At 48.6% G+C, this 21,278-nt stretch overlaps 1 protein-coding gene and 1 long non-coding RNA gene across 2 annotated transcripts in view; both read left to right on the forward strand.

The window, feature by feature from the left end:
• The window catches only part of ABTB2 (ankyrin repeat and BTB domain containing 2), a 174,238-nt gene that overhangs the window by 14,956 nt on the left and 138,004 nt on the right, over nucleotides 1-21,278 (forward strand). The gene's annotated exons all lie outside the window — the stretch shown is intronic.
• Nucleotides 5,962-21,226, forward strand: LOC121043567 (uncharacterized). Its single transcript, XR_005796915.1, has 3 exons — nucleotides 5,962-5,972; nucleotides 10,285-10,290; nucleotides 20,989-21,226. It is a non-coding gene; the product is annotated as an uncharacterized LOC121043567 (long non-coding RNA).

Consider the following 21,278-nt stretch of genomic DNA (forward strand, 5'->3'; position numbering starts at 1 on the left):
TTTTCTTTTAAAAGGGTGAAAAACAAATGAGGCGAGGCCATTTGTTTGGAATCAGCCATTTCTGTCTTCCAGCTGCAAAAGTTCCCAGATCATAGTGATGGTGTTTGCTCTGGGGCAAGAAGAATTTATTTTATTTTATTCATTCGCACTAAGGCCCGCTGTGGAAGTGTGAGTGTTCTTACCGCCTTCATCGTGTCATGCCCGGGAGGCCTGGGCTGTGTGTATCGTTTGATACACAGCCACCAGCCATGTGAGGCGATTTAAGTGGAAATTTAGGACAAATTCAATGAGGTTAAAGAATCATTTCCTCAGTCACACAAGGCACATTGCTAGTGGCCACTCGTCACATGAGGCTGGTGGCCACCATATCGAATAGTGCAGATATAGGCCTCTCCATCATCACAGACACTTCTGTGGGACATGTGGCCATCAGAGTAGGTCATCAGACGGTCACTTGGGGCTGGCTCTCTGGGTTTTCACTGGCCTCAAAGTTTTAACCATTTTCTAGCCTCTCTAAAGCCCTCTGTTTGCAGAAACAAGAAGATTCATGGATGTGGAGATTAAGGCCCTTGATGCTTGTGGCTCTAACCTCTGGACCCTTGACACTAGGTCAGGTTTTATGATTTCTGAGCTGCGTGGCCTGGGCCAAGTCACTTAGCCTCTCCGAAGTGGTTTCCACGTCAGTGAAATGGTGGTTTAAAAGACACCTTGTAAGGGGGCGCCTGGGTGGCGCAGTCGGTTGAGCGTCCGACTTCAGCCAGGTCACAATCTCGCGGTCCGTGAGTTCGAGCCCCGCGTCGGGCTCTGGGCTGATGGCTCAGAGCCTGGAGCCTGTTTCCGATTCTGTGTCTCTCTCTCTCTCTCTCTCTGTCCCTCCCCCGTTCATGCTCTGTCTCTCTCTGTCCCAAAAATAAATAAAAAAGTTGAAAAAAAAAAAAAAGACACCTTGTAGGGATTTTGTGAGAATCGAACAAAATGAAGAAATAGGTATAAAACGCTTCGCAGAAGGCTTGACGGGTAGTAAGAACATACATGTGCTACGAGGTTCCTGTGCATGTCCTCATCGGAGTCGCACCGCATCCTTCAGAGGTAGATATGGCTGCCATTTGCTAGGTGGCAGAAGAGGAAAGAGGCTTCGTGGGTGCCACTGCTGCCATCTCTACCGCTGCTCCTACCACTGCGTAGCAGTACTTGAACTTGAGTTCCGCCGTTCTCCAAGGCTCTTCTTCCTTCCTGGGCTGGTTGATAGGCCCCGTGTCATAAGTCAGAGGCTGTGTGTTTGAGTTAAAAGCGCTTCTGAACTCACTTTCCTTCAGGCACTGCTTGTTCCTTTAACCATTGGAGGTGAGCGCTTTCCAGAAGCATTTTCCCTCAAGCTGGCCCCCTGGTATCCACCTGGAGAGCTGCCGCCCGCCGAGCTACTGCTGCCAGAACCCGTGATTCCTTAGAACTGGGAGCTTACCTAAGAGGTTAAGATTTTTAGTGTTTCACATGGCCTGTGGCCCTTCTGTGTCCTTTGCCGAGAGGACTGAGCCTAAGAGAACCCTCAGTGGGATCCTGGAGGAAGATGGCTTTGAAGGGAGTATCCTTCGAGAAGAATAGGACCGAGAGAGGCATCTGAGAGGATGCCTAACACTAACTCCATGACCCACTCGCCCAGATCATACAGCTCATTATTTAACCTTTCTGAGCCTCAGTTTTACCACCTGTAAAATGGAGACAATCCTAGAACCTACCTGTCATGGTGGTTATGAGGATCAAAGGAGACGATGCAAAACCAAGCACTCAGCCTCGGGCCTGGCACCCAGCAGCCACCAGGCGTGTGCCGCTTGCTGTCCTCCTCACCGTCACTGCCTCTGGGCAACGGCATTTGTTGTGTTCTCAGTTTCGTGCGGTGCTCGCCATGTTCTACTTCTGGTCAGAAGAAGTGACGCAGAGGATGTTTCTCTTGAAGTGAATGGCTGGGTTATGTTTGTGTATCATGAGCCTCCACAGGGTCTTTTTTCCTCCTCCTCTCCTTTCTGAAGGGTAGTGGGGGTAAAAAGCATGACTCTGTGCGGTTGCCATTTCTGCTCCTCACTCAGTGACCGCCAGCCTGTTTCCCTCCTCCTGGTTTGGGCTGTGTGACCAGCGCCGCCCCGTCAGTGTAATCAGAGCTGGGTTTGTTCTATGCGATTAATTTGTGGTGTGAGATGCCCATACAGTTACGCAGTTGACGCTCGTTTGCCCACATCCAGAATGTGCTAAATCTGCCACGCGTAATGAAATCCAAATAACTTGGGACCATATGTAGGGAATCGAACAATTTTCATCACAAGCGTAACGAGAGATGGATTTAAAGGAGGGGAATCCAAATGCCACGGAGGACGGTGATATCCCTACTTTCCTTCTACAGATGGTTCTACTGAGGGAAGCACCATTTTCGAACAGAAGCTTCTGAGAGCAGAAGGGAAGGACAGGGGCATGCATTATCGTGATGGCATCTGTGTCACCTGGACCCCCTGTGGGCCCTCCCAGGCTGACCAGACCCTCGGCTTCAGTGTGGCTTCCCTGGTATTGACACGTCTCCTGGTTAATAGATAACTCAGACTCTTCTCGGCAAATAATTGCTCTGCTAGTTATGTGCGGCAGGGTCTCCTCCATTATCAGTGGGGCCCCTCCAGTTGCAAAAGATCCCAGTGGTGCGTGTGTGTGTGTGTCTGTGTGTGTACCTGTAGCGTGAGCCCACACATCTCCTCTGCCTTCCTGAAAATGTAGGCAGGTCTTAAATCAGTCATTTCCAGGCCTGGCTGGCTGCTGAAAGACCTTGAGGCACTTTCAAAATTCATATTCTGGGCCCCACCTTGGACGTATTAAGTAAAAACTTAGAAAAGTAGGGCCAGAACATTTTTTAAATGCCCCCCCCCGCCCCCCCAGTGATTCAGATTTGTGAATCCATCATCATTTGGACACAGGTTTTGACGTATAGGCACCTTTCAGAATATGCATCAGGTGAAGGCCCCTTTGAGAGATAAGGTGGCATATGAGGCTGGTCTTCGAGGGTCTCATCTGAGCAGTGGGGTGAAGACGGGTTAGGGTGGCTGTGCAGGAGGCGGTGGGGAAGGGCATTGCCAACATTTATCGGTTGCTCTATTGTTTAATCCTCTCGACCGTAGGTGGCGGTGGTAGGAACACAGGCTGATGTTTACTGAGTGTCTACTAGGAGACAGGGCAAGATTTAAGTGGTTTGCAGGAGAAATACCATGACTGCCTATGAGGTATAGGTACTATTATTCATCCTCACTTTCCAGATGAGGAAACTGAGGCTGAGAGATAATTACAATGAGTTGGCCAAGGTGACGCACACAGCAAGTGGCAGAGGTGGGATTTGAGGTTAGCGCAATCAGACTTCAAAGCCCATGGCTTCCATTGCTGGAAGCTGGCTGGAATTTTCATCGCAATCCTTGGGCTGTTGGGAGTGGGTCATAAAAGAATCCTGTACTCTAAATAGAATGTCAGTTTTTCCAGAACGATCTGTTGTGCTATCTTTCCTCACCGCACTGCCCTCTGGCCCTCCAGCCCTGGCTTTCAGAGAACCTGGTTATTTCCCTCTGCAGACCCAGTACCCGGCTGAGACCAGGAGCTTTGCTAATCTTCTTTGAGCCTGTCTGTATTTCAGCCTGCCTTTTCTCTTCCCCCTCCTCCCCTGCCCAGCCCCTGAATGCAGCTCTCCTCCTGAGACTGAGGCCTAGAGTCAGGACCTTTCCCAATCAATCAATCAATCAGGTTCTGCCACCATGCAGTGTGCAGACTCCCTTAGTCACTTGTCCTCCAGTGCTTGTCCCGCTCTACAGCCCGAGAGGCAGACAGCTTCTTAGCTCGAGACTGAGGGTGTAGATGTGCAGCTCGAGGGCCTGGATTGAAGTCCTGGAGCCACCACCTCTTTGACGAATTGCTTCAGATCTCTGTGCCTCGGTTTGTCTGGAAGACGGAGAGAATACTGCCTGCCGCTTACGGTAGTTGCAGAGAGTAAATGAATCCTGCTCTATAAAATGCTTAAGACAGTGCCCGGCATGTAAATGTCTGGTGTGTTAGCCATCACAGTGATGCTGATGATAACAACGGTGACTATTTGAGGTCGGGGTGGGGGTCCTTGGTGACCCTCCTCACAGTAAGATGAGGGAGCCCTCTCCTATGAGAGCACATCTCGAGTATGATAGCGGGAAGATCAAAGGCTTTAGAGACAAGTCTGGGTTTAATCCCGGCTAAGCTGATTTCTTTTTTTATGTGATGCTGGGAAAGCCCCAGAGCCTGTTGGATTTGTTTTGTTTTTTAATCTACAATTTGAGGACCACAGCGGCACCCGCCTCGTGGTGTTGGAAAGGTGAATGCGAACACGGAAGCAAAGCACGAGCTTAGCTGGCAGCGAACGAATTGGGGAGAAAAACTGAGTTGCATGAACCATAAGCGAAAGTGAAAATCAGTCTCAAAAGATTACATATGGCAGGATACAATTTTTGTACAGTTAAAAACAAAGTTTTTTGGTTGAAAAGGACTGACGGCGTGTATCGCGGGCACAGTCAACACTGTACAAAGGAGGGAGTGGGTGGCAAACATGGGTGGTGGTTATGTCACGTGCGGGGAGGGAGGACCCTGCGGTTTAGATGTGGAGGGTTGTCGAGGTTCTAGCTTTGTTTTGGAGGTGAGTTCACATTATTTACAACTAAGTCGTACTGGTCATGAACCAGGGATTACGATACACCCAATTTGGGCATCCGAAGTGAAAAAAATCAGTGGGTTCTCAGTAGGTGGTAACTATCATTATCCCATGAACCAGCTGGACCACGCCATAGGCTGCCGTTTAATACCCCCTGAGATTGCCTGTCATCTGTGCAAAATACCCCCGGAGCCACACTTCTCCACCTTCAGCCACAGTGGCTTCCACACGGGGAACACGAGCAGGAGGGATAGTTCAGTTGCCTTGTTTCTTAGGTTTGTTGCAGGTCTTGGGCATAGGCTCCTGTGTGTGTCTAAAATAGTGGAACAAAGACAGGGCTGTTTTTGTCCTAGCTGGGCCAGATATAAAGGCTTTCATTAGAATCACTTTAGGAGCATTCATGTTAGCCGGGAGATTTTCTTTCCAAGGGAAGGAAATGTTTGGGTTGGATCTGATGGTGTTTGCTTTGGTATGATCTTAGACCTCTCTGCTTTCATTGCCACCATCCAGCATCATGACCTTGGCCTATGGCTTTTCTTTACCTGTGGTTCCTTCCCTTAACAGAAAGGGGAAGCATGGAGGGCATTTGAGACACCATAGTCCTATGCTACTGGGTCTGTGGCGTCTGGGTATAGATGACCCTCCCACCCCTCTCTGAACTTGACAAAGTAGAGGAGGTAAGAGTATAGGTTTTGGAATTAGAAGAACCAAGTTTCAATTTTTGGGATCTTCACTGTGTGATCTGAGGTGCAGGCATTATTTGGTTTTCCTTATTTTAAGGCCCTTATCTCATTCAGCCCTGACGGAATTTTACTTAGAAATTCACCTGGGTAATCTACCGTGGCGAAGATCAAAATCTAAAATACTTCCATCCCAGGAAGTGCCCTTGTGGTCCTTCCCTGTCTGGACCGACCCCCCACCCCAAGTAGCCATTATTCTGACTTTTGTCACCATCTGTTTGGCCTGTTGTTGAACTTCTAGGGGTGGGAATATCATCAAACCTTTCTGACCCTTTTTTTTTTGTTTGTTTAGGTGTTTTTAAGTGAAATTGTAGTTCTTGTGTTGTAGTGTTAAGAGAAACAAATGAGACAACACATGTAAAATCTTAGTAAAATATTTGTAAAACAGTTAGCACTTAATCAGGTAAAGCGGTTTATTGTTTATTAGTGACATGGTTGACTTCAGAGTCTTTGCCTATTTCTCACCTGGAGACGCAGGCTTTTCCCCACCAGCGCTGGCTGCAATTCCTGTTTCCTGTGCCCTTCTGTGCTCTTCCGTGCCCTGTGACCCCCTGAATGCACTTTTGAGGTTCTTCATGCTGTGGCTTACAGGGTTTCTTACCAAAACCAATTCTTCTTAATAAGGCAGAGGAAATGGGCAGGAAAGCAGAGGTCAGCTGCTTTTGCCTCTTTTTTTATTTTTATTTTTTCCAAGAGGGTCTGTTTGTTCTATTAGCAAAATCAACAGAGGTGCTGCTGATGGACCTCCCGGGTGGAGGTTCCTTGGACGCTGGCTTGGCTGAAATGCCAGGTGGTGGGTCATTGTGAGGTTTCAGAAGCAGTAGGAGGAGACATCTCTTCCAGTTTTTCAGAAACAAAAAGCAAAATAATCTTCTGTGTTTGCCTAAAATTCTGCGATTGTAATTTAATTCCTTAGGTCAAGGTGGGGGAGACACTAATACCCTGAGTTTCCTGGGGGGGGGGGGGACACTGTGTTTTTACAATGTCTGATTCCATCTGACCTCAACCTGAATGGTTTTTTATCATGTCTTTTCCTGAGGGTAGGCCTTCATGAAGGAGAAGGTAGAACCGAGTGGTTGGTGGGTGGGAGTGAAGGGCAGAGGGCAGAGAGAGGTTATGAAGGCCATTCCATGGATTTGTGGTGGGGTCCAGGGCTGGGTCTACCCACAAGACACTGAACACATATTTACAGAACAGCAAATCTTGTGTGAAAACGCGGGTGAAAGTTCCAGGCCCTGTTCTCAGGGAGAGGCTTCCAGTCGGGGAGCAAGAATTGAACACGCGTTTGTAACACAGTCTATTACATGCTGTGCGTGGAAGACCATGGCCCCTAAACCACATTTGGGGGTGCGGGGTTATCACAGCCCTGGAGGGTTTGGGTGAGGTTTGGGTGAGGTCTGAAAGATCAATCGAAGTTAACCCTCAGACGTCTAAAACATGCGACTCACATCAATGTGTCCTTGGGACCCTCAGGAAATAGGTTTCCAAGGATAACTTCCGTCCACCCCATCAATGAGGTTTTGGTTTTACTGAACTGCTTGACACTTTTGCTGGTGGCAGGGCTGTTGATGTTTCCCCCCCACACCCCACTCCCACCCCCAGCAACCTTGTAGCCCCTCTGTTCTGTGCAGTAGAATGTTGAATACACAGGCCCTCTGATTCTGCAAAAGATTTTCATTTCCCTGTGAGGTGGGTGAGAGAGGCTGGGAGGGGGAGATCCATTTATAAACTGAAGACTTTATTAGTCAGAGTCTATGAGCAAGAGACTGACTCTGCCACAGAACCAGAAGAGGGATGTGTTTGTCATGGGAGAAGATACCCACTTGGCATCCCTCACGTGGCCAGGCATTGCATCTGGGGCCGGTATGCCAAATTTCTGCAGTTGCCATGGGACCCAGACTTAGACAGGAAATCATGGTAGGATGGGAAGGAGTCCAAAATACACACGGCTGGTATACAGGCCGCAGTTAGAAAAGAGAGTGAGAGAACAATCTATCTCTTTTCCTGCAGGAGTGCTGCAGAATCCAATGGGCTTGTTTTTCCAAGACTCCTTACGTTTTATGGACCCGATTTTCAAGCTTTTAAGTTTTTCCATATTAAGCGATACTTGGGTTATTTGAAGTGACCTATTTGTATGCTTGTGGGGAGCGCTTCTTAGGCCCATTATGTGTTTGTGTTTTGTTTTTTAAAGCTCCCAGATGAAAAAAAGAACCAGTGTCCCTTTAGTTCGGGGGGACGTTTTTTCCCCCAGAACCTAGAAGGAATATCTTTTTGGTTTGACCACAGCCGTCTGTTTCCTGAGAGCAGCCCATTTGAAACCCCACACTCCCTCATTTTATGGGATGTGCTAGTGGAAAATAGGGGGGTCCGCTGTTAAGGCAGCCCTCCTCACGACTGGGTTTCTTGGAAATCTCTGCTGCCAACTCCAGCAACTGAAATTTCTCATTCATAAAGAAGCACCTTTTCATCCTGCCCATGAAGTTGTTAAAAGAAATAGAAAAATCAGGAAGGGGATCTTACTTGCACTTTTGCAGATGGAGCTCTGGAAAAGTTCAGAACAGGCCAGACTGTTCATAGCTTGGGAATAGTTCCAGGCCTCCAGAGGAACATTTAACAGGTCGCTACTGATAGAGCTTTCCGTGAACTGCCCCGATCTCTTTCTTGGGGAGTGCGTTAACCTGTTGAGGAAGTGACAGTTACAGCACGGGGCCGGGGGCGGGGGGGTGGTGCACCCCTGTGCACACACACTGACAACTGTCTGCCTCTCTGCTGGGTCAGGTAATATCTATCAGCTGAATTCATTTCACTGAGTTTATTGCCTTTACCCCACACTATAATGGTATAACCATTGCCGGTTTAGGAGTGAGAAGTGATGGTGATAATCACTCATATGGGTACAGTGCCTTACGGTTTTTGCAAAGCGCTTTCTTTCACTTTCTTCCTCATTTGATCCCCACTATCGCCAACATTTATTGAGTCTTTGCTGCAGACCAGGTACACTGCTAAACACTTTACAAACTTTACCTTATTTAATCCTTGAAACAACTCTACGTTGTTTCTATTTTATAGATATGGAAACCGGCTCAGAGAGAGTAAGCCTGTGACCCAAGATCACACAGCTAGTTGAGGGTGGACTAGGGATTTGAACCCAAATTTACCCAATTCAAAGCCCATGTTGCTAACTGCCATGTGGTACTGCCTCTATTCTCCCTGTATTCGAGGCAGATGGCTTCGTTCTCTTACTAGAAGACACTGAGGATATGTTTGAGTTCCCAGGATCAAGGTGTGATCCAAATGGGACCAGAAGTCAGGTCTCCTGAGGGACCAGTACTTTGTCATTACCTAAGACCTGTTAGCCTGAGCAGTGTTACCTAAGTAAGGTCACCAGCCTTTCTCAGCCAGTAGCTATTTGCTTTTCCCGAAATGGCCATCCGTGTGCACATCTTCAGGTCGGCCAGATGGGAAGGATTCTGGGAACCCAGGGCAGTGTTCTCACATTCCAAGTTATTCGAGGCTGAGAAGCCATAACATTGTTACTCACAAGTCCACTTGAGTTTACAGTTTCTGTGTTGGGACTTTTTGCAGGTTGCAGACACATTTCAATGTGATTAAAGAAGAAAGACCTACACTAGCTTATTTAAAAGTCCTGAAGTAGGGCTGGCTTCAGCAGTGCTTTGATTCAGGGGTTCAGTAGTATCTTTGAGACCCTGTTCCCTCTGGCTTTTCCCTCTTGATTCTACTCCTGGGTTGGCTCCATCACCCATCTGCTTGTTTCTTGTGATTATGAATGGCCTGCCGCAGCCGTGGCTTTAAAGCTTTTTAGCAAAGGGAACGAGTCAGCTTCCCTGGCAGCTCAAACAAAAACCCTGGATTTGTGTCTCTTTGGCCCCTGATTGGCCTGATTTAGGTCTGGGGTCTACCACTGAGCCGGTCACCGTAGTCCAGTGGCCACCTGCGGCTCCCAAGCTGGGACGGAGGGCTGGGAGCCCTCGTGGTCTGAGAACCTAAGTGGGCTCTGGGTAGACAGACGAGAGGAGCGAATGCGGTAGAGACCAGGCACTGTGGCACCTGGGAGGCAGGAGGTAGGCTGAGAGATGAGTTGGATGGAAAAACCATTTTTATGGAGAAACACATCTGCCGCATTAGGCTGGGCGAGGGTAACTTTTTTATTTGAAGAGCATTTCAACAGACCATTAATGAGAACGGGAAGCTCACAAGTATCTTTTTGTTGCAGCTATTAGAGCAATTATTATTTATTATATTCACGGACTTCAGTGTATATCTGTTCTGATGTATCCTTTCTGGAAGAAAAGCACTTTGGAGTGCCTCTTAAATAGTCAGATTATAGGCTTGAGGGAAAGAGCCATTAGGTCCCGAAGAGCTGGCGACTGGGCTTATTTCTGTCCTAATGGTGTCTTAAATTATGCCAGATGCATTGAAGTGCCACTTCTCATTTCTTCCACTCGGTCTCCAACTCCATGCCACCTTGAAGCGCTTCAGGTTTTAGTGAGACCGGTCTAAGCGGCACATTGTCAGCTATCACAGACAAGTTCATCTCGCAGATCCCTGTTTTCACTCAGCTGCAGGTGGAAGGTGTGATAATATCAGAGGCCACAGGTTTTCAGAATCCGAGATGGCTTGGTGGCTGATTGGCTTTCCATTTCTGAACTAAACCGGAGAAGAAGGGCTGTTATTAAATGTCCTTTTTGAAGTAACTATACAGCTAACAAGATCCAGATAGCGTGAATGTGTAGCCAACAAGGTTCCGTGAATGCCTGCCCTGGGTGGGCATCTTGTTGGCATCATGGAGGACACAAAAGGAGTAGTTTCTGTACTGGAAGAATGAAGGATCTTGTCGCTGATCTTCTGTGCAGGCCCAGAGCAAAGGACTTTGTATACCTTGTTTCCCAGAATCCTCTCGACCAGGAGGAAGGCAGATACTGTGTTGCAGATACTATTTGCAGCAGAACCAGTGGTGGCTCGGAGAGGTTAAGCGCCCTGCCTCAAGTCACACAGCCAAGTGAGCAGCAAAGCCAGGCTCACACTGGGCTCCCCCACCGGCTGCACAGCCTGAGTGCCTCACCCCGGGGCCGTGGACGGAGCCTGTCACTGCAGGATTTCTCACAGTCCAAAAAATGAGCTCTCCCTTGATAACAGATTTCATCACTCATGAAACTGCAGGCCCGGGAAGAAAGAAGATTGCCTGACTGCTGAGGCCAATGCCTTTCCAGAAGGAGGATACTGGGTAGGCCTCCCGCCAGCGTGTCTGACCCACGTGATGCCTCCATCTGTCTGACTTCTGACTCTGAGCTGCCGGTCCAGCCTGTCTGCAACCTGGACAGCAGGACCAGTCCGAGTGCAAAGCAAATCTTGATGTGGGAATCGGGTGCGACCAGAGTTGTCCAAAGCTGCCGACGGCACCCGTCACCTTGGTATTTTCACACACTGTGTGGATGACACGTTGGAGGGCGCGGGCAGTGTGGAGGTTGGTGGTGTGAAGCAGACTGTGAGGAGCTGGGGATGGGAAGCCAGACGGCAGACAGAGCACATCCTACCCGCACACACGCCGCCAGGGGCTTGTTTAAACCAGATCCGGCCAAGGTCGTAGAAGCAGAAAACAGAATCCAGAACCCTTTCTTCTGTGCAGGATCACTGGGTTTTTAAAAGGCTCCCCCCCCCCCCCCCCCCCACCCCCGCCTGTAGTTTCTCTTGGGAGAAATGTGAGAGGGGGTGGTGGAGAATAGAAGCGAGGGGATTTTTGCCCCAGATCCTTAAGAGCAGGGATGTATTGCCCCACGAATAGCGTGATGCTATAGAGTTGGGAGTCTTACCCCAAAGAATGAGGGTGGAATCCTGCACTGGGGTGGCTTTTTCAACAAGGTACTGACGCCCATGACTTGGGGTTGTTTTCCCTCAGAAGCTGATGGAGACCAGAAGGGCACGGGGGACAAGGAGAGATTCCCGAATGTGCCTGAGGCCTGGGAGCGCTAGTAGGCGGGGCGGCCGGGCCCACACACAGCTGAGATCGGGGGACGGAGTGGGGACGAGAGGGTCTTTCTGAATGGCTTCCGCCTCATCCTCCCAGAGACTTCCTCTTTTCCGATACTTTATGTAAAAGCTGGCATTGTAATGCCCCTCTCTGTACCAAATAATTATCTTTGCTCTGAAGTCTTCTTTATCTGAGATTAATTATAGCTATGCCAGTTTTCTCCTGACACATGTTTACATATTTTATATTTTTCTATACCTTTAATTGTAACTGGTTTATATTATATACTAAGTGAGTTTCTGGTAAACAGCATGTAGTTGCATTTCGGTTTTTCTTTATTCTCACCATCTCCGTCTTAACTGGTGTGTTTAGACTCTTTACATTTTAATGTCATTACTGGTATATTTGGATCTAGGTGCTACCTTTTTTTGTTTGTTCCCTTTGTTTTTCTTCCTGTCTCCTTTTTCCTGCCTCTAAAGGCACAAATAATCTAAACTATTTGAACAGTTTTTAGTATTGTGTTTTATCTATTGTTTGTTGTTGTTGTTGTTGTTTACCGTGTCTTTGTGTATTTTTTTTTTTTAATGGTTGCTCAAAGGTTTAAGGAAGATGTATATTTACATTCTCACATCAACCTAGAAATCGTATCTTCACACTTCAAGGGCAATGTGGAATGCTCACCACCAGGCAGGTCCCTTTACCCTCCATGTAAAATCTAGCTTTAGAGGAAATCATTCTAACCCATCAATCAGGTAGTGTAGAGAGAGGAGGAGCGACTGGAAAGAATGAAATTTGGTTTTATCTCATTTCTTCATGCATTCAGTAACATTGATCTAGCATCTAACCAGGCAGCAGAATCCTCTCCCTTCTCGGTTGGATAATCCAAAGACTAGCCTCAGTAGTAAGAGTAGTAGTATTAATAATAGCTAACTTTGGGCACTTACTATGTGTTACGCACTGTCCCAAGTCTTTTACAGGCAATATGTTATGATTCCGACGACCCTATACTGTAGGTACTGTAGTGATCTGCATCCTATAAGTGAGGAAACTAGAGCACAGAGAGTTTGACTTGCCCAGGTCACCTAGCCAGTAAGCAGCAGACTTCTGACCCATTGATTTTATCAAAGGCTATCAAGACTCTCAGAGGGTCTTGATAGAGGAAGAACATACTGGAAGGTATGCAGACTCCTAGTCTGTCCCGGGGATCTTACCCTCTCCACCGTGTTGGGACCTCCCATTGCTAGAGCCTACTGATGGTCCACTAAGAGGTTCCTTTGTGACCCGACTGGGTCTCTTCCCCTCCTGTAAACACTGATGGGAGACCTTCTCTGTGCCAGGACTTACGCACATAACATCAAAGCTCTGAAAACGGACCTTGAATCGGAGGTCAGAACATCTAAATGTAGCCTAAGCAGTGCACTTTTCAGGTGTGGAATCCGAGGTGGGAGGCCAGCAGCCTGTCCCTGGGCAGGTCCGTCGAGGCCACGTCTGGACTGGGCATAGGTCTCCTGATGCCTGCTTTTTGGTCTCTGTGCTTCTGTGTGTTTTCCTGGCAGAAAGGTGTGGGAAGCCGAGGACTAGCAGAGCTGGAAATTCTGATGTGTAACTGATGGGGACAGCCAGCAGTCCCCACAGGGGAGCCCTTCCTCACATGCCAAGCCTCAGAAGGCTTTGGCAGCCGGGCTGAGCTATTTAATAACCTGGAGGCTGATCCAGTGGTCTGGCAATGTCACTCGCCAAGGCCGAGGTTTATTTGGAGCCTTCGGTTTTGCATTTCCTGAAGAGGCAGGAATGAACCCCAGAAAGAAGTACCGGGGGGCTGGGGGGTAACTCCATCGCACTGACACCTGCTTTCTGATAGCAAGACCTCGTCTGGGAATGGCAAGTGGAGGCCACCTCACGGACCAAACGTATTCAATTGACAAGAACTGCCTGGAGCACCGTGTTGAATCCAGGCTCAGCAGGAAGGATTTGGGGGTCTGTTGGTGATGCCCGTCATGGGCCCAGGAATGACCTGGAAGCATGTATGTCAGGTGTTTGTCACCTTTAGTGTGCGGAGGTTAAACAAGTCTTGGACTTTAATTGTAGCAATACACCTGCCCTCCTAGGCCTGTCGTGACAGTGACATGGGAATACACGTCAAGTGCTCACTAGACAGCCATCGTTCTGGTTAGTGTCCGTGAGGGCTTTTAAGAAGAGTGAGAATTTGATTTCTTCATTCACATGTGGAGAGTGCCTTCTATACGTGCGGTGCTGTCTGGCATCGGGGAAAGATTGCACGAGGTATGCTAGGTCACTCTTCTCATGGAGATTGTTCCGGATGGGAGAAATAGGTAATAACTAGTAAATACATAGGGTTAGGTCCGGGGGAAAATCACGCTAATAAAACAGTTAAAAAAATAAAATCGCAGCGGGAGTGAAGCTAGAGTGAGGTGGTGACATCTGGACAGAGGTCTGAGTGTGAGGAAGAGCCAGAAATGCCCGAACCTCGGGAAACCTCCCAGAAAGAGGGGAGAGAAGGTGCGAAGGGCCTTGAGGAGGAACACCAGGCTGATGGCACGGTAAGCTCTCTGAAGGCAAGGTCAGGTAATAGCACACCTTCCTTACGAAACCCTTGTCGTGAAATATTTTTAAACATTGAAAAGAGTAGAGAGTTATGTAATGCCTGACTGGATATCCATCGCCCAGATTCAACAGTTAGCACCGTTTTGACACTGTCTTTATGGCTCTACTTGGCTGAAATAAATCAAATCCCAGACATCATGGCATTTTATCCGTAAATACTTCAGTACATCCTTTGAAGAAACAAGGATTTGTTTAGCTGTTACGTAGCTTCCTACATTTTTGTTACAGTGCCACTGTCACAATAATCATTCCTTGATATAACCTAGAACCTAGTCCATATTCACATTTACCCGTTTGCCTCAAAAACAGCTTATATAAGTTGGTTAGTTTGAATCAGATTCCAAACAAGGTCCGCACATTGTAAACTGTTGTTAACCCAAATGTGTTTCCGTGATGGGTAGAATTCTGAGAAGGTATTTGACATCAGGCCTGCATATTGGGATGCGTTTGCATGCCTTTCTGGCCTGCTGTGTATTTTAAATCATTAGGAGCCCCAGAGGACTGTGGACTAGTGTACGTATTGTTGGATTCTCCTCCAAACCGACATCAGAACACCCCCACCCCATCCTTTGTTCTTGTTGACCGAACTGTGGCTCTGTGTTCAGGAAGCAGAGGCAAGAGGCAGAAGGGTCTGGGCTTTCCCTTCTGGTCCAGAGGTGGGTCCCGACTGACCTGACAGTTGTGGTTCTTGTCCCCCTGAGCAGCGATTGATTTAGGAATGGACCTGTGACCTAATTCAGGCCATTGAGGGAAGTCTGAGGGGTGGGGCTTTTGGAAGGGTCTTCCTCTCAAAGGGATGACCCAAGCGTGGGATTCTCTTCTTTTCAGACTTTTGGGTGTCTTTGGGGTGTCTGGAATTGTGGCATCAGCCATCCAATAACTATGCAGGGAAAATGGGATACAGCCAACCATCCCGATGCAGACGGAGGGGAAAAAAGGCAATAACTAGGATCTTTTGATGATAATGTTGAGCCACAGAGGCAACCAACCGTGAAACTCCCCTACCTGAGATAACTTAAGAGCTAATAATGCCCCTTGCCGTTTAAGCCACTTTTTGTTGCTTTTTGTCGTTTCATACCCAGAAGCATCCCAATGAGACATTCAGTTCACAGGTGTCTTTCTGGAAAAAGAAATATCCTCCCTGATAGGTTTTAATTTTCTTTGGGTCATAAAAGGGGAACCGACCTTCAAACTCTCCTTATCCTTCTGCTTAAACCTCTGTGTTTGTGTTTTTTCAAATCAGTTGGTTAATGTTTCTCCTTTTCCTTTGAGCTCTTGGCACACCACTGACTGTGATGTGTGCAGAAACATTTACGAAGGTCTGACTTCTGTGGAGTGGGAAATCTGCAGATGTCCCTTCTCCCCTCACAAAGACATAACCCGAGGTGAAACATCTTTGAATCGTGCAAAGTAAAACTTCATGGAAGATCTTAGTGCACATGGCTGAAAGAAAGATAAAAACTGTGTTGGGAGAGATTGTAAGCTTGCTAACAGAAGCGAGCTGCTGTCCTCAGGAGAGGGAAGGCAGCAAGCAGGACTTGCCTGGGGAGAAACAAATTTAGTCCAGTACGTATGTGCCGGGAGAATTTGGCAACCCCCTGATGTGGACACACGGTGACGGTTAGGTGAGGGAATGGAAAAAGCACTCCACAAAATCCACCCAAAATGGCCCCTTGTGCTTTGGAGAACAGATGCTGCATGTCCATTCAGGTGACCTGTTGTCACAAGTCTCTACGCCTGTAGGGGGCCGAAATGGCCATGGCCTGTCAACTTGGAGATCATCCAGGAAAAATATCATCACCCAGACCGCTTCTGCCACTGCATACACTTCTAGGACCCTGTCTTTGCATGTGGCTTGCCCAGGAAATACAAAACATCTCAGTGTTTGCCCAAGTTTAGCATCCTTGAGAAAGTTGCTCCTTCCTCCTACAGAAACGTCAGTGCCTTCAAAGCTAGATTAGCTCCTGTTTGGATCCACCCATGCACATGCATGGGGGAGATAGCCATTAAATCACATTCAGCTCTGTTAGTACAGATCTCAGGGAATGAGCCATGTGTTAAGAATAAAAATAAAATTAGGAAACGTGTTAAGGGATTAGTATGTTCTAGGGTCTAGGCTCTAAATGCTTCATAGCTGTTAACTCATTATGCACCTGTTCTCTAAGAAGAGAACATCCCGTTTTCCGTATGACAAAACTGGAGCTTGGAAAGGTGAGATAACATACCATGAAGTGACGAGTGATGGCGAGGGGATTCACACTCCGGTCTGGCTAATTCTGAACTACTTCCCAAAGCTGACAGCACAGCAGCTGCTTGGCGTGTGGTGGCCATTCCCTTCTTGCCCACAGCCCATCCTTGGCTTGGAGCTGTCCTGAACCTGCGTTTCCCCTACCCTGCCTCTTAAACACTGGCCAGCCTAGGTAAGCATCACTTTGTCCTGATGGGGCCCATGCCTCTGTGACAAGGTTGGAAGAAAGCCCAGATGAGCCTTGCTGATGACTCTCTGACCTTCTCCACTTGACCGTGGATTGACCACTTGAAGTCAGGGGGATTGTGGGGAAAAAAGGATTGAACCACGGCTTCCCATCTACCACATCCAGGCAGTAGAGCTTCATTGCACTGCCTTCCCCCTCATCTCTTGGGGTTTGGGGTAGTCTTTGCTCCAGCACTGTTCCTGTTACTCTGTAGGGATGACAAAATGTGGTCCCCAGCTGCAGGAGCCTTTGCTGTCACTCTTGCTGAGGCAGTGCTGGTTCCTGTCTTCAGGAACAGGAGCCTGGGAAGGAGGCGCCTTTGGCAATGTAGCTAACTCCAACTAATAACTGGGGCAGTCCTTTGAAAGGCATGCCAGCTTCCTTCCTTAGCCCTAAGATGATACCGCTTGGTATTTCTTCATCAAAACCTCTTGTTTCTCTAAACACCGGGTTTTGGGGCTTACGCGGGCTGGTGGTTAAGCTGCCCAAGGAAAACCTGAGAGCAACATGTTGGATCCTTATCACACTATGGGTCACCTCCCAAGTCCACATTCGGGAGTTCTGACTCCCCGGCTGGCACTAAGTGAAAAATAATCCCCTGGGCTTTTGGACTCTGTACTTACTTGGTGATTCACAATCTAGTAAAACTACCTTCTTTTAGATCGCCCAGAAATCGAAGTTGGAATTTTGATGATTTCTCCATCGTGTAGTTAGTAGCTGGGACTCAAGAGTCCTGTCCTGGCTCTGCCGTCAGATGGCCGAGTGACCTTTGGCCAGTCACTGGAACCCTCAGAGCCCATGCTTCCTTCTTGGGGAGGGGTGAGGCCTGACTTCTCCGGATGGTCTCTGGGTTGCCTTTCAAATCAGCGACTCACAGCCTTACCAACAGTTCCCCTTACTACCCCTCGTTGTTTGTTCTCTCAGGCAACACCTGCCCGTTGAGCTGTCTGTGGGCCAAGTCTGTCTTTGGAAGTAAGAATACAACACTGGGAGAGGGGACATGTGCCAGCGCCTCTGCCCCCAGGAAGACTATGGTCTCCAGGGTAGACAGGCCTGTCAACAACATGCTAATGACAGTGATAGTGATCTGGACCAAGGGCAGTGGAATCAGAGGGCAAGGATTGCCTAAACGAGGTGACCTGCTTAACCCACCCAAGACAAGCTGTATCTTTATTATCTGTGCAATACCACGGGTTCTTCCATGCATTTCTGGCTGAAGTTACCGTGTCAATTCTGTAGTTGCCTTGTAGTGGCAGAGAATCAAACAGCCCTTGATGTCTCTCCAGCCCTGAGCCCCTCCTGCGTGGTCATTCTGGAGTTCATACTGTTGGGGCCTGAGTGTTCTGCCCAGATCTTTAAGATCTTTCCCATGTGCCTTTTTGGGCTTCCCCCTAGGAGGTCATTGGTGTGTAGAGTGGGGAGGTGAGTCATAGACTGCTCACATCTTCTGTCTCACTACTACCTTAGGCACACGTAGATCCTTAGCACGCCCTTAATGTAGTCCATTAGGATAGACTTTAATTATTCTTGGAAGCTCTTTATATGCAGTTTTTATTGTTGCAGTTTTATCACACTTAAGTATAGTATATTAAAATGTGCATACGTGTGTATAAGTATATACCACATTTGCTTATATGTGTATGTATTCTGAAGCCCAGAGATTAGCAGCAGCACCAGTGGAAACAGTAACTTGGCATTGCCACTCAGCCTGGTACATTTGTAGTTGATGAAATATTTGTGGCAAACACATGTTTGCCCTTGGTCACTGACTTAAGCCTGTCGGTTTTAGGAAAGCAAACGAGCAGAATGTAGGAGACGATCCAAAGAGCACCTTTGCCTCCCAAAGGATCAGGAGGTCCAGACTGTCGGCTGGACTGGAGCTGAATTTAAAATAAAATTATTTCTAGAAAGTGAGTACTTACCTACTCTGTGGAGTTCTTGTCTCTCCAGAGCCTTGAAAAAGGATAAAAAGGAACAGTTTGCAACTTTTCAATACCCATGTGACAAGCGCCGCTGTGATGGCCACAGTCTGGGACTGACCACAGAACACAGGCTCTTGTTGGATGCCCTCAGCCCAGAGCTCTCTACCTTGTGCCCCAGGGAGCATCCTTAGGAGGCTGGAACCAGAGTTTCCATCCTGCTAGGTGGGTAGAGCAGAGTGATGCTAGCGTTTTTCGCCCTGTTCTAACAAATCTGACCACCTGGTCGCAAAGTTGACTCTGGTCGCGTCAGGTGTTAGGACACCGCAAAGCAATTTTTTTCTTACCCTACAACTTTAACTGGAAGCATTTAATTAGCAGCTTGACACTGGTTGGTTAAAAGCTGTTATGTAAGCTGACCTGGACAAATTATCCTGTGCCGCCTCAGGTCCTTTGTTTGTAAAGGGACTGACTAGTGCATGTGTTTGGGGATTTTGTCCATGTGTGGGAAGCGCTGACATCCTGCCGTGGAAGAGAGTCTAACACATGAAGGGTGGCTGCTTCTGATTGCTACTATGAAAAGGGAACTTGGATTGGAGACCTGTGTGCTTAAGAATTCGACTCATGGTGGAGGAAAAAAGCCTCAGGGCTGTGGCCGGCCAGAAGTCGCCCTTTCCTCCCTGCTGCATCTGCTGAGGCTTGTGGGCAAGCTGGGATTTGGGTAAGGGGAGGAGAGACAGAGGGGAAGGGAGCTGGCCGGGGGCAGAGAGGAGAACGGGAACCCAGATCTCATCCCTGGAGTCCGTCTAATTGTTCCCATTCCTCCTCATGCATATTTGGAGCTGTAGTCCCCAAAGCTTTTTGGCTGCCCCCAAAACAGCTCTCCATTGTTTCAGAGTTTCCCAGAGATGGGTTTTTGAGCCCCAGAGAGCCAAATCCCAGACCCCTCCTGAGCCCGGGGTCAGGAGGGCCCTGGACACGGGTAATTTCAGATAGACTCCCTTGTCTCCATCAGCAGAAATCAGCTAGCCCGAACTGGCTGTGTTTAGTCAGTGAAATCCAGGAACCTCCAGCCACTGGTTTTAATCAGGATACTCGTGCTGTGGTAACTGGGGCTCCTCAACCCACGGTCTGGTCCCACTTAGGTTTCCAAGTGCCAGGCCAGCTTGTTTCCACAGAGCGTCCGCCCCTCACGTGGTCTCCTGCAAACATAGACTGGCCAGAAGACAGACTCACTAAAGCACAGGCCTCCTTTTAATGTGGAATTCTGAACTCTTCTGGCATAGATTTTTCCAGTCGTCTTTTTTTTTTTAAGGAGGGTAAGATAATACGTGACGGCCTTTCTGGAGAAGTCATTTGGAGAGATGAGCTGGAACGTGGCAAAGTGAATATGGTCGGGACCAAGGCAGCGCTGACGATGCCTCATAAGCTCCATGTCTCCCTCAGCTTCTCGGAGCCAACCTCCAGCAGCAGGGCCAGCCTCACGGGTGTATATCCTGTGGGGTCTCCCAGGCCCCCACTCGGAAGGGCCCCATGCTTCATTTAATGACTTACTGTCACCGTCTTGAAAATCTTTATGTTCCAACGAGGGCCTCCGTATTTGCATTTTGTCCTGAGCCACACAAGTCACGTGGCCAGTCCTGCCAAGAGGGTCCAGGCACCCGGGGTAGGTACCTGGGGTAAGGGCTGGGCTCTGCCACTCACCAACCAGGAGACCTGGGGTCAAGGGGACACTGATGTCTCAGCCTCAGTGTCTTCCTTTCAAATGAGAACCTGTCTCCTATGGCTGCTGTGGAGAGAAGAGGTTATGGCCTGCAGCACTCAGCATAGTGTGTGGCACATAGTAGGCCCTTGAAAACACACACACCTGGCTGGCTTTGCTCGTTATTTCCTTGTGTAACAAATACTGTTGAACACATAGACCACGGACTGAATTGCATCCCCCTAAATTCGTATGTCGAAGCCATAATCCACTGTGTGACTATATCTGGAGAGAAGTTCTTGGGGAGCTAATTAAAGATAAATGAGGTCATAAAGGTAGGGGCCTAATCGGTGTGGGTTGGTGGCATTATAAGAGGGAGAGTGAGAGAGAGGTGCGGGGGTGGAGAGAGAGATCTGCCTGTGAGGACACAGTCACATGGTTAGCCGCACGCTCTCACCACAAACCAAACCTTGCTGGACCTCGATCTTGGGCTTTCTATCCTGCAGAGCTGAGAGGAAATACGTTTCTGCTGTTTACACCACCCAGTCTGTGGTATTTTGTTCTAACAGCCCCGGCTGACTGATACAACGTACCGTGTGCCGAATCAGACTAGCGGTACAGACGCTTCATCGAGGAAAACCTCCCTGGTCCCGGCCTTCGTCAAAGTGGAAGTTGAAGTTCAGACCCACTCACCCCTCCCTGAACAGGTCACGGAAGTCTCTGCTCTGTTTCACTTTATCCAGGAAGAGCAGGAGCTTCAAAGCAAAGCTTCCTCCAGCCTTCCACGTGGCCCTCCAGGGTGCCCTTGCTGGGTCTGAGGTGCTGGATATCAAAGAATGAAAGCCACGCTCACGGGAACATCCGGGGTAGTATTTTCCACCATCCTGTCACTGGCATTAGTCTCTTCCTGTTGCTGCTGTACAATCTGGGAGCTGTTTCTGAGCCTGTTTATTTATTGAGCCCACCACTGCCCATGCCCCTCACCCCAGCGCTGTGTGTCAGCCAGGTCACGCCCTCGTGACCTGCCCCCAGCCTGGGGAAGAACTTGGCCTTAACTTCCGCCAGAGCAGGGGGAAGTCTCTCTCCAAGGGCAGCTGAGGGTTGGGTGGGAGTCGAGGCGGGGGGGGGGGGGG

The sequence above is a fragment of the Herpailurus yagouaroundi genome, unplaced genomic scaffold (genome assembly GCF_014898765.1).
Source record: "Herpailurus yagouaroundi ecotype Mexico unplaced genomic scaffold, PumYag 187, whole genome shotgun sequence".
In the NCBI taxonomy this organism is placed as follows: domain Eukaryota; kingdom Metazoa; phylum Chordata; class Mammalia; order Carnivora; family Felidae; genus Herpailurus; species Herpailurus yagouaroundi.